Source organism: Sceloporus occidentalis, unplaced genomic scaffold (genome assembly GCF_023333645.1).
Source record: "Sceloporus occidentalis isolate IW3139 unplaced genomic scaffold, rSceOcc1.0.p SCAF_18, whole genome shotgun sequence".
In the NCBI taxonomy this organism is placed as follows: Eukaryota; Metazoa; Chordata; class Lepidosauria; order Squamata; family Phrynosomatidae; genus Sceloporus; species Sceloporus occidentalis.
The window spans coordinates 2,861,953-2,875,738 of NW_028316998.1; positions in this window are offsets into that span (position 1 = coordinate 2,861,953).

Genomic DNA, 13,786 nt, shown 5'->3' on the forward strand with positions numbered 1-13,786 from the left:
TTACACTTTCATCTCTTTATTGCAATGGCCTCTCTCTCTCTATTCACCTTCTTATTTTACTGACATAATAATAAAAGCTACAAGAACCCAAACACTGTGTTTCTCAAACTAGGTTTTAATGCAAAGTTATTAGTAAATATTAATTCATATGTTAACTATTTTTCATATTTAATAAAAACTATGAGAAGAAAGCCTTGTTTAAATTTTTTTTTATTTACCAGACTGCCCCCGGTTATGCACATCTGACCCCCAGCTTGCCACTCTGCCCCCATATATGCCTTATACCTCTTATATGCCAGATTCCACTGTGCCCCCTGATATGCCACTGTGCCCCTGATATGATTTATACTCCTTATATGCCAGTGATATGCAACTGAGCCCCCTGATATACCTTTTACCCCCAGATATGTTTTATGCCCCCCCCGATATGCCTAATATCGATACGCCTTATACCCCCTATATGCCACTGAGCCCCCGGATATACATTTTACCCCAGATATGTTTTATGCCCCCCTGATATGCCTTATACCCCCTATATGGCCTGAAATTCATAATACCCCCCATACACCACTCTGCCTCCTCCCCCCTCCCATACACCACTCTGGCTCCTCCCCCTCCCATACACCACTCTGCCTCCTTCTCCCTCCCATACTGCACTCTGCCTCCTCCCCCTCCCATACTCCACTCTGCCTCCTCCCCCCTCCCATACACCACTTTGCCTCTTCCCCCTCCCATATACCACTGTGGCTCCTCTCCCTCCCATACACCACTCTGCCTCCTCCCCCCTCCCATACTCCACTCTGCCTCCTCCCCCCTCCCATACTCTACACTGCCTCCTCCCCCCTCGCATACACCACTCTGGCTCCTCCCCCTCCCATACACCACTCTGGTTCCTCCCCCTCCCATACTCCACTTTGGCTCCTCCCCCTCCCATACTCCACTCTGCCTCCTTCAGCAACGGAGGTTCACAAAACACCAGGGAGACGGGTAGAGAGGCAGAGTGGCGTATGGGAGGGGGAGGAGCCAGAGTGGTGTGTGGGAGTGTGGCTCCCATACACTCCTCTGACTCCTCCCCTCTCCCATACACCGCTCTGCCTCTCTACCCGGCTCCGTTACTGACAGGGACGTTCACTGCTGCTTCATAGAAGCCTCAGCGTAAGTGAAGGTGAGTAACGGAGGCTGTCTGTGCAATGCAGACCCCCACTGGCTGACAGAGAGGATGATTCTCTGTCAGCCGGTGGGGGTCTGCACGATGCGCACAGCCAGCCTCCGTTACTGCCCTTCACTTACGCTGAGGCTGCAGTGAAAGTGCCTGTCAGTAACGAGTCGGGAGAGAGGCAGAGTGATGTATGGGAGGGGGAAGGAGTCAGAGGGGTGTATGGTGGGGGGAGAGAGACGGAAGTGAGAGACGGGCCGACAGTGAGGGGAATCCAGGTCCCCTGCAGCGTTGCGGGGGATCTGGATTCTAGTGTTATAATCCGATCTCTGTTTGAGGTCGGATTATATAAGGAGAGGAGTTTTTCAGAGCATTTGCTCTGAAAAAAACCTCTTTTTATAATCGATAAAAATAGATTCGATTAATCGATAATGAAAATCGTTGACAATGATTTTCATTATCGATTATTATCGATTTTATCGATTAGTTGTTTCAGCCCTAGTGTGTGTTATGTTTGGTTGGTTGTGTATCAGACGGAAGAAAATGAAATGAAAGATTTGCTGAGAAAAAGTAGATGATTGAAAAATGGAAAAGGTGAATGAGTGGGCAATTGGCGACCTGCCCACCTGTTTCACCCCAGGGCAAAGCATCCAAACACTGTCAGTCCTAGACGTTTGGCAGCGGACTTCCAGAGCTCAGACACTAGGCCCTAGCGTAAATAAAATAAAACGTATTATTTGCAAAGTATTTTACGCATCTAAAAAAGCTCATGAAAACACTTTTAAAAAGTTAAGTACACTCGTTGTGCTTCAGGTATACATTTACAGCTCCTGGTATTTGTCACTGCCAAACAACACATCAATATGTGTTCAGCAACATGTCCTGAGTACAGTGATACCACCCATGCATAGGGTTGTTCAGTTGTTTAGGGTCTAAATGGCCTCAGTTGGGACATGCACATTTTTCAGTTTGGAATTTTGACATCTGGTCATCCTGCTAAAAAGGCTGCATTTTAGAGGTGCGCATTTTTGGCGAAATTTAATGCAGATAAATGCAAAGTTATGCACTTTGGGGTAAGGAATGCACAAGCAACTTACACCCTAAATGGTAATGAATTAGGGAAAACAACACATGAGAAGGATTTGGGAATTGTTATAGACAACAAACTAGGCAACAATGTGCAATGCAATGTCAGTCAGCAATTGCTAAGGCCAATAAGGTGATATAATTTTGCCTCTTTATAAATCACAGCTTGAACATGATGTGCAATTTTGGCCACCTATTCTAAAGAAGGATGTAATAGCAATGGAAAGGGTGCAGAGGCGGGCTACAAAATTAATACAATTAATGGAACACTTTAGTTATGAAGAAAGGTCAACACACTTAAATCTGTTTAGTTTAGAAAAACGGCGCCTCAGAGGGGGTATGATAGCATTATATAAATATATTTAGGGGCCAATACAAACCATTGTCTGGAAACCTATCCGTAAACAGGACTATGCGTAGGACACGTGGTCACGCTTTTAGACTGGAGGAAAGGAGATTCTCTGCCTGCAGAGGTAGTTTTATCAGAGTCTGTACAGACATTTAAACAGCAACTGGATTAATACTTGCAAAAACATAATATTCAGGGATATCATTTTTTAATTGGGAAACAGCTTCTTGATCCAAGGAGAGATCTGACTGCCATTCTGGGGTCAAGAAGGATTTTTTTCCCTAGTTTGTTACAAAATTGGAAAGAGCTACAAACTAGATTTTCTTTTGCCTTCTTTTGGATCAACAGCTATTAACACACATGGGAAAGGCTGAACCTGGTGGATGCATGTCTTTTTTCCACCTATGTAACCATGTTACTATAAAACAAATTGCTACCACAAACATCGACAAAGTGTTGCTGCTGAATGGCCCCTTTAAAAGAGACTATTAATTCAGCCTCAATTGACTGTATTAAAAATGCATAATATACTTATGCATTCATCTTTGCAGGGACAGTAAACTATTTTAATGGTAGTTTGTTTGCTTTTATTGGACAATAATTTAGTTTTAGCATAAGATACGAGAAGATCAACCTCCCTTTATAAAATCCAAACCAATATTAAAATAGATATACAGGCAGACATTAGTTTTTTTTTTGTTTGTTTTTTATTGAATTATATTAAACTACATTCAATAAACCATTTCGATTGTATGGTTTTTATTTGCAAATTTTAGGAATTTTTAGAAGGGAAGGAGAAATAACGAAGTCTATTGAGAAGAGGGTGTAGGCTTCCATTTAGGTGGTTACTCTCCATTGTAAAGTGGTATCACGGCTATCCTGGACCTTGGTGGCTCCTGCTGTTGGCAAGCTCTGCAGCACAGAAAGCAGCAAAGGAGCTTCTGAAAGATGAATCTTAATGTTGATTTAAACTTGCTGCTCAGAAATTAGATGTCTTCAGGTTCCTGGGGTATATAATACACAGTCACAGCATTGCTGAAGCTTACTTTACGTTTCTTGTTTTCGCTTAAGTTTTCACTGTGCTGCTTCTGGTTTTCCTTTAGAGCACACTGTCCCAAAGAGACGTGCACAGGCTCGGGGATGGTTTTCTTGTGCCTTTTTGTGACTTTTCTCTTTTGTGCAAATGTCGTTGACAACACATGTCTCACGTGTTGCCGTATTTTCAGGAGAAATTTCTCAGTGGCTTCTTCCATTTTTTTAGCTTGGACCTGCTTGATGGCTTCTTCCATTTTTTTAGCCTGGACCTGCTTGATGTTGTGAGCCAGGTCATGGCTCAATGGAAATGATTTCATTTCTGGTGAAGACTTCTGTACGGTTGCAGATTCTTGCCTTTTAGAATTTAAGAGAGAAGATGTGTACATCTCTAAAGCTGACATCACAACCCAGAGCAGCACAATTACTGATGGGATTGCCACAAGGGCACATTCAAGGTGCTGCCAGAGAGCACATTCTTCTACCAGGTCAGGAAATCTCTAAATAGAAGATAAGACAGAGCTGTCAGTACTGCCCACAAGACTAAGGTAGTGTTCTAAAGCCAATCATTTTGCATGACTTTTTTTAAGTATTAACTATTGCAACTTAATGTTTTCTTTATTGAAAAATGCAATCAAGAGAGCCTGCTATGCATGCAAAATGAGGGCAAAGCTTGTTGATTGCACACTTTATCATTTTTTTTGGCACACATAGGGCTTTTCTAAAGTATGTGGTCATATGGTAACACTATTTTTTCCTATTTATAACAATTTCAAATAAACTATTAAGGCCATGCTTTACCAGTGTTAGACAGCAGCAAAATCAGGTTATAAAACTGCATTATGTGTGAGCCTGAGATAATCTATTCATATCACAATTCTGCTGTTGTTGTATTTGGATCCTTTTGTCCTGGATAGTTTTCTTTGAAAGATAAAAACATGATATTTGAGGTTACTTACCATCACAAAAGGTTCTTGACTCAGACAGAAAAGGTTTACAAAGAAAATTATCGAAGTGACCTGCATTGTCATTGCTTTCACTTAGAAGTGATTTTGAGAGACACCAGTTCATCATTATGTTGCAAAGTGATACCTGCATCACAAAGGAATTATGTCATAGAACATTAAGACTAGCCTGCCTTAAAGGGCCGCGCCGTTCACCCTGTAGTCACACCACTGGTCGTACTGTAAGCTTTTTATCCCATCCTCTCTCTTCTTTTTGCTTTCTTTTGACTTTAGGTACTGTAAGCTTTATTGTATAACTATATCTACATTTTCATGGAGCAACATGTAAAGCTAATTCATTGAAACTCCACATATTTCTTCATGCTATGTCTTATTCAGTATTTTCATCTCCAAATTGAATAAAACTGTGTACATTTTACCTTGGTTCACTTTTCTGCCGACATAATATTGTTATTGCTAGGAAGGCTTATTAAACATATGATTCAAAATCTTTTCGGATATTGACATTAAAAATTCTGGCACTATTAACCCCTTCAGGACCGGGGGTATTTTACCATGTTTGCACTAGAGCCAGTGCACTTTTTGTTATGTCTTCTTTTAACTGTGATTGACCACTAACTCATTTAGTGCACCCCACACATATATATAATTTTTTTTAGCACAAGTAGGGCTAACCACCACTTGACCAGTTTATCCCCTTTATAGAGGATAACTTTAATCCGAATAAAAATACATAACAAATATAAACTTTTTGCATTCCTTATTAAGGGGGAGTGGCAGTTTCTCAAGCAGCAGTTCAATTTCGCCAGCAGCTGTCCTGCACAGCCACAGATTCACCCGCTTTAAAAGGTAAGTAAATTCGGCCAGCAGTTCGCCTTGCAGCATGACTAGAACCCCTTCTGCCCCTTCTATTTATAGTGCTAATTCCCGCCTTTTGTGCGGCAAATCACTTAACAGCGCGAGCACACCTAGCATTTTCAAAATTATATAAGCAAGCAGAATTTGTTTTTTAAGGAAGCACTAATGAACTTTTCAACTTTACATTGAACTCTATTGCTGACCTCTTGTTGAACCCTACCTCTTATGCTGCCCTGTGCTTATTTAGGCAGCAGGGCTTTACAAAAACTGCTAAACTAAAGTATATGTCTTTTGAACAAAGTATTTTACTATGGGAATTTTAACACTTTTTATTTGACAATTTTATTGCCAATCTGTTCTAAACATAACAGTATTTTTTTACATTTTTAACAAAACTATATATATATATACATACACAGTAGATTTATTTCCCTGGGCATGTGAAATTACTGAAACAACTTGTGATTTGTATTCAAAAACCACCCCAAGCACAGACAGGAGTACCCCATGCATGGGTTGGGCATGTTTTATTGGCCCTGCAGGTTCAAAAGTTAAATATGCGCATTACAGTTCTCAAACATGGGATTTCTTTTTTTTTTTCTCCCTTTTAATTTTTTTTTTGCAGACAATTACAAAAAAGACATATAGGTATATACTAATTCCAGGGGTTACATGATACCAAAGTACAATAAAATCTTCAATACCCTGAAGAAAGATTAAAAAAACAACCATTAAAACACAGCCAACCGATTATGACTCCACAGGGGCCTCGGATTCCCCTTAACATTGCCAATGGACAGATCTTGTCTACTTATTTGTTATATATTTGTTATCACATTTATTTATCACACTTAATTAATTAATTTTACTTACGCCACTTTCCATTTTCGTTTGCAAAAGGAGCTGATATTTTAATTGTGGCCATATAAAACCTGAATCACACTTCCATTGTCTTGTATGATTATTTTTGCAGCAATAAGATTATGCATGCTTATTAAGCTCTATTGTTTACTCATATTTTGCCACTTTAAATGTAAAATACATATTTCTGGCTTAAGATCTATCGATAGATTTTAGATTTTTTATTAGTTCGATTACCATCTTCCATAGTAGAGCAACCTTAAAACATCCCCACCACATATGTAAATAGGTTCCCTCTTTGTCTTTATATCTCAAACATATGTTATTCTCAGCGTGGGAGATGTTAACTGATTTAGAGGGAACCATATACCAGTTATTAACTCATTTATAATGGGTCTCAATCACTGTAATCCTTGTGGTCAATTATTACTTTATTTGCTCGAATATAAGACAATGTTTATTTCAGAGCAAATGCTTGGAAAAATACCACTCGTCTCGAATGGAGGTCTGACTATAAGACTACGAACCAGATCCACCTCAGCGCTGCAGGGGACCTGGATCCTCCCCTCTGGAAACCTCCGTTACTGCCAACACTTCCTCTGGGGCTTCTATGACCGAGTGCCGACATGACCTTCTGGTGCTCCATCATAGAAGAAAAGGAAAGGACGAGCTACCCGGTTACAGGTTTCCAATATTAACTATGTACACCAGCGTTATAAAATGATTGAAACAAACTCGCTATTGTGTTACTATATACACCTGTGTTACAAAGTGGTAAAACAAACTGGCTGCTAGAGAAAAAAGCAGACCCTCAAGCTGCTATCGAAAACTGCAAAGTAAGTAAACTTCAGCACACAGTTAAAGGGGGTGTAATTTTAGGTCCAATTCTATCGCAAAACACTCCAAACTTAAAGCCGGAACTAGCACCTAGTACTGTAAAAGAGATTCCCCCTAGTAATGGTGTTAGTTGGCTTAGAAACAAGAGCCAAGGATTTCACATGTGCGGATGCTGTAAGGCGTGTCAAAACCAACCGAGGAAAACATACAGAGTTTACATCAAAAACTAGTGGGAAGCCCTACAAGATTAGGAGTTTTATCAGTTGTAACACAACACATGTAATTTACCTTATACAATGTGTTTGCGGATTGCGATACGTGAAACAAACAAAGAGACAGCTTAAAATCCATATCCTTGAACATTTCAAGGAAAGGAACATTTCAGCAAAGGCTCTGAAAAATATAGTCTCCCCAATCATTCGTCTTATAATTGAGCAAATACGGTATTTTTTAGTCTCCTATCTGGGATTACAAATTGAAGACCAGCCTGGGAATTGAGGCTGCAATGCCAGAGTTCTTGACCGAATTTCCTCCCATCAAATACGCAGGAAAACACTAGTGCTGATTAACTGTGTTAAATAAACTGTGAATAATGTTCATACTTCACAATTGAAATCTAATTGATCATGTGTTAGGACTTCCATTTCACTGCTGTCATTTCATTTGAGTTTTGGGACTCGACATACACGCCTTGTACCAGATTCACGATTCTTATGAGCCAATACATTGACCTTTGTTTCCAGCTTCTCACTTACTTATGTAAGCCAAGCTGTTTTTACATTACTCACCTCATCTCTGATACTGTTTGGCTCATTCGTTTTTTCCGGTGAAGACGGAACATATTTGACTATTTACAATGATATTAGCTTTTGATTATTTAAAGCCTGTCAACCAACATTTGGGCATACTGATTAGCATACCAGGGAACTTCTGAGCTCCGGCTACCCGGAGCCTTCCCTTGTGGGATGCGGCCAGGACTGCCCGCTGACGTCAGTGAGGTTGGTAGGCGGTTCTGCTGATGTCGGGGGCTTTCCCCCGTAAAATGAGATTAAAAATTAGTATAATAAAAAATTACAGTTAAACACAAACACCATAAAAACAACCATTGTCACAAAAGGTACAAAAAAAATAGCTCTGTCTGTAATGTAAAATGTAAAACGTATTATTTGCAAAGTACTTTTTTTTTTACTAAAAAAAGCTCATGAAAACACTTATAAAAAAAGTTAAGTACACTTGTTGTGCTTCAGGTATAGCTTTACAGCTCCTGGTATGTGCCACTGCCAAACAACACATCAATATGTGTTCAGCAACATGTCCTTAGTACAGTGATACCACCCATGCATAGGGTAGTTCAGTTGTTTAGGGTCTAAATTAGACATGGGCACCAGGGGGCTCTTCGTGTTCGTCTTCACGCTTGTCTTCTCGAAAAAAAAAAGAATCTTCGTATTCCGCAAATATTCGCCAGTTCCTGTCTTCTCTTGGGGCGAATATTCGTGGACATTCTTCGTGTTCGTTTTTGCTTCGTTTTCTCCCGGTTGACTAGCAGGCGATTCCCCTGCCGAAACGACCAATACAGTCGCACACATGTACCTTCATGGTGCTCTCCAAGGTGTACAATACATACATACACACACATTGCCCTAAACTGAGGGCCAAGTTCCTCCGAGCAGTTGTCTTGTCTGAGTCCTAGACAAACGCTCCGAGGAACTTGGCCTGGAAGAAACGGGGCTTATTTATTTATCATACACACACATCCATGGATGTTTAATAAAAGAATAGGGATTTGACATTTTTAAATCGATTTAAGACCACTTTTAAATACATGCCTAACATTTGCTACCTATTTACAATGACATACTTTCCAACAACCCAACTTTTACAGGAGAGGACTGGAAAAAAGCAGGACTGTCCCTGAAAAAGTTGGGTCTGTTGGCAGGTATGCGGATGGAAAAATGTGGGACAGGAACTAAAAAAAGCTTAGGGTTAATGTACGGTTATGTTTAAGAGTAGTAGCAGTGCACTGGTTTGGTTAAAGATGTATTATGTCTAAATAATAACTTAATTTTAATTTTAATGGGTGTTAAAAAAAATTAGGGGTTTAATTCATTTTATTATATTTTATTTTAAAGTTATATTTATTATTTACTTTATTATATTTATTTAATGTTTATAGTGCTACCTACCTAGCTATACCTACCTGCATTTGCATACCTAGTTTAGCTAAATTTGATGGGACAGGACTGGAAAAAAGCAGGACTGTCCCTGAAAACGTTGGGTCTGTTGGCAGGTATGTGGATGGAAAAATGTTATAGGATGAAGTGTGAGTGAAATAACAGGAGGAAAGGTGCTTCTGATTTGTGAATTGTACATGTGTCTGTGTGTGTGTGTGTTAGGGCTGCAACTAACGATTATTTTAATAATCGATTAGTTGGCCGATTATTTTTTCGATTAATCGGATAAAAAAATGCCATTTTTTTCAATTTAAAATAATGTAATAAAAAACTTACAATTTACACTTTCATCTCTTTATTGCAATGGCCTCTCTCTCTCTATTCACCTTCTTATTTTACTGACATAATAATAAAAGCTACAAGAACCCAAACACTGTGTTTCTCAAACTAGGTTTTAATGCAAAGTTATTAGTAAATATTAATTCATATGTTAACTATTTTTCATATTTAATAAAAACTATGAGAAGAAAGCCTTGTTTAAATTTTTTTTTATTTACCAGACTGCCCCCGGTTATGCACATCTGACCCCCAGCTTGCCACTCTGCCCCCATATATGCCTTATACCTCTTATATGCCAGATTCCACTGTGCCCCCTGATATGCCACTGTGCCCCTGATATGATTTATACTCCTTATATGCCAGTGATATGCAACTGAGCCCCCTGATATACCTTTTACCCCCAGATATGTTTTATGCCCCCCCCGATATGCCTAATATCGATACGCCTTATACCCCCTATATGCCACTGAGCCCCCGGATATACATTTTACCCCAGATATGTTTTATGCCCCCCTGATATGCCTTATACCCCCTATATGGCCTGAAATTCATAATACCCCCCATACACCACTCTGCCTCCTCCCCCCTCCCATACACCACTCTGGCTCCTCCCCCTCCCATACACCACTCTGCCTCCTTCTCCCTCCCATACTGCACTCTGCCTCCTCCCCCTCCCATACTCCACTCTGCCTCCTCCCCCCTCCCATACACCACTTTGCCTCTTCCCCCTCCCATATACCACTGTGGCTCCTCTCCCTCCCATACACCACTCTGCCTCCTCCCCCCTCCCATACTCCACTCTGCCTCCTCCCCCCTCCCATACTCTACACTGCCTCCTCCCCCCTCGCATACACCACTCTGGCTCCTCCCCCTCCCATACACCACTCTGGTTCCTCCCCCTCCCATACTCCACTTTGGCTCCTCCCCCTCCCATACTCCACTCTGCCTCCTTCAGCAACGGAGGTTCACAAAACACCAGGGAGACGGGTAGAGAGGCAGAGTGGCGTATGGGAGGGGGAGGAGCCAGAGTGGTGTGTGGGAGTGTGGCTCCCATACACTCCTCTGACTCCTCCCCTCTCCCATACACCGCTCTGCCTCTCTACCCGGCTCCGTTACTGACAGGGACGTTCACTGCTGCTTCATAGAAGCCTCAGCGTAAGTGAAGGTGAGTAACGGAGGCTGTCTGTGCAATGCAGACCCCCACTGGCTGACAGAGAGGATGATTCTCTGTCAGCCGGTGGGGGTCTGCACGATGCGCACAGCCAGCCTCCGTTACTGCCCTTCACTTACGCTGAGGCTGCAGTGAAAGTGCCTGTCAGTAACGAGTCGGGAGAGAGGCAGAGTGATGTATGGGAGGGGGAAGGAGTCAGAGGGGTGTATGGTGGGGGGAGAGAGACGGAAGTGAGAGACGGGCCGACAGTGAGGGGAATCCAGGTCCCCTGCAGCGTTGCGGGGGATCTGGATTCTAGTGTTATAATCCGATCTCTGTTTGAGGTCGGATTATATAAGGAGAGGAGTTTTTCAGAGCATTTGCTCTGAAAAAAACCTCTTTTTATAATCGATAAAAATAGATTCGATTAATCGATAATGAAAATCGTTGACAATGATTTTCATTATCGATTATTATCGATTTTATCGATTAGTTGTTTCAGCCCTAGTGTGTGTTATGTTTGGTTGGTTGTGTATCAGACGGAAGAAAATGAAATGAAAGATTTGCTGAGAAAAAGTAGATGATTGAAAAATGGAAAAGGTGAATGAGTGGGCAATTGGCGACCCGCCCACCTGTTTCACCCCAGGGCAAAGCATCCAAACACTGTCAGTCCTAGACGTTTGGCAGCGGACTTCCAGAGCTCAGACACTAGGCCCTAGCGTAAATAAAATAAAACGTATTATTTGCAAAGTATTTTACGCATCTAAAAAAGCTCATGAAAACACTTATAAAAAAGTTAAGTACACTCGTTGTGCTTCAGGTATACATTTACAGCTCCTGGTATTTGTCACTGCCAAACAACACATCAATATGTGTTCAGCAACATGTCCTGAGTACAGTGATACCACCCATGCATAGGGTTGTTCAGTTGTTTAGGGTCTAAATGGCCTCAGTTGGGACATGCACATTTTTCAGTTTGGAATTTTGACATCTGGTCATCCTGCTAAAAAGGCTGCATTTTAGAGGTGCGCATTTTTGGCGAAATTTAATGCAGATAAATGCAAAGTTATGCACTTTGGGGTAAGGAATGCACAAGCAACTTACACCCTAAATGGTAATGAATTAGGGAAAACAACACATGAGAAGGATTTGGGAATTGTTATAGACAACAAACTAGGCAACAATGTGCAATGCAATGTCAGTCAGCAATTGCTAAGGCCAATAAGGTGATATAATTTTGCCTCTTTATAAATCACAGCTTGAACATGATGTGCAATTTTGGCCACCTATTCTAAAGAAGGATGTAATAGCAATGGAAAGGGTGCAGAGGCGGGCTACAAAATTAATAAAATTAATGGAACACTTTAGTTATGAAGAAAGGTCAACACACTTAAATCTGTTTAGTTTAGAAAAACGGCGCCTCAGAGGGGGTATGATAGCATTATATAAATATATTTAGGGGCCAATACAAACCATTGTCTGGAAACCTATCCGTAAACAGGACTATGCGTAGGACACGTGGTCACGCTTTTAGACTGGAGGAAAGGAGATTCTCTGCCTGCAGAGGTAGTTTTATCAGAGTCTGTACAGACATTTAAAGAGCAACTGGATTAATACTTGCAAAAACATAATATTCAGGGATATCATTTTTTAATTGGGAAACAGCTTCTTGATCCAAGGAGAGATCTGACTGCCATTCTGGGGTCAAGAAGGATTTTTTTCCCTAGTTTGTTACAAAATTGGAAAGAGCTACAAACTAGATTTTCTTTTGCCTTCTTTTGGATCAACAGCTATTGACACACATGGGAAAGGCTGAACCTGGTGGATGCATGTCTTTTTTCCACCTATGTAACCATGTTACTATAAAACAAATTGCTACCACAAACATTGACAAAGTGTTGCTGCTGAATGGCCCCTTTAAAAGAGACTATTAATTCAGCCTCAATTGACTGTATTAAAAATGCATAATATACTTATGCATTCATCTTTGCAGGGACAGTAAACTATTTTAATGGTAGTTTGTTTGCTTTTATTGGACAATAATTTAGTTTTAGCATAAGATACGAGAAGATCAACCTCCCTTTATAAAATCCAAACCAATATTAAAATAGATATACAGGCAGACATTAGTTTTTTTTTTGTTTGTTTTTTATTGAATTATATTAAACTACATTCAATAAACCATTTCGATTGTATGGTTTTTATTTGCAAATTTTAGGAATTTTTAGAAGGGAAGGAGAAATAACGAAGTCTATTGAGAAGAGGGTGTAGGCTTCCATTTAGGTGGTTACTCTCCATTGTAAAGTGGTATCACGGCTATCCTGGACCTTGGTGGCTCCTGCTGTTGGCAAGCTCTGCAGCACAGAAAGCAGCAAAGGAGCTTCTGAAAGATGAATCTTAATGTTGATTTAAACTTGCTGCTCAGAAATTAGATGTCTTCAGGTTCCTGGGGTATATAATACACAGTCACAGCATTGCTGAAGCTTACTTTACGTTTCTTGTTTTCGCTTAAGTTTTCACTGTGCTGCTTCTGGTTTTCCTTTAGAGCACACTGTCCCAAAGAGACGTGCACAGGCTCGGGGATGGTTTTCTTGTGCCTTTTTGTGACTTTTCTCTTTTGTGCAAATGTCGTTGACAACACATGTCTCACGTGTTGCCGTATTTTCAGGAGAAATTTCTCAGTGGCTTCTTCCATTTTTTTAGCTTGGACCTGCTTGATGGCTTCTTCCATTTTTTTAGCCTGGACCTGCTTGATGTTGTGAGCCAGGTCATGGCTCAATGGAAATGATTTCATTTCTGGTGAAGACTTCTGTACGGTTGCAGATTCTTGCCTTTTAGAATTTAAGAGAGAAGATGTGTACATCTCTAAAGCTGACATCACAACCCAGAGCAGCACAATTACTGATGGGATTGCCACAAGGGCACATTCAAGGTGCTGCCAGAGAGCACATTCTTCTACCAGGTCAGGAAATCTCTAAATAG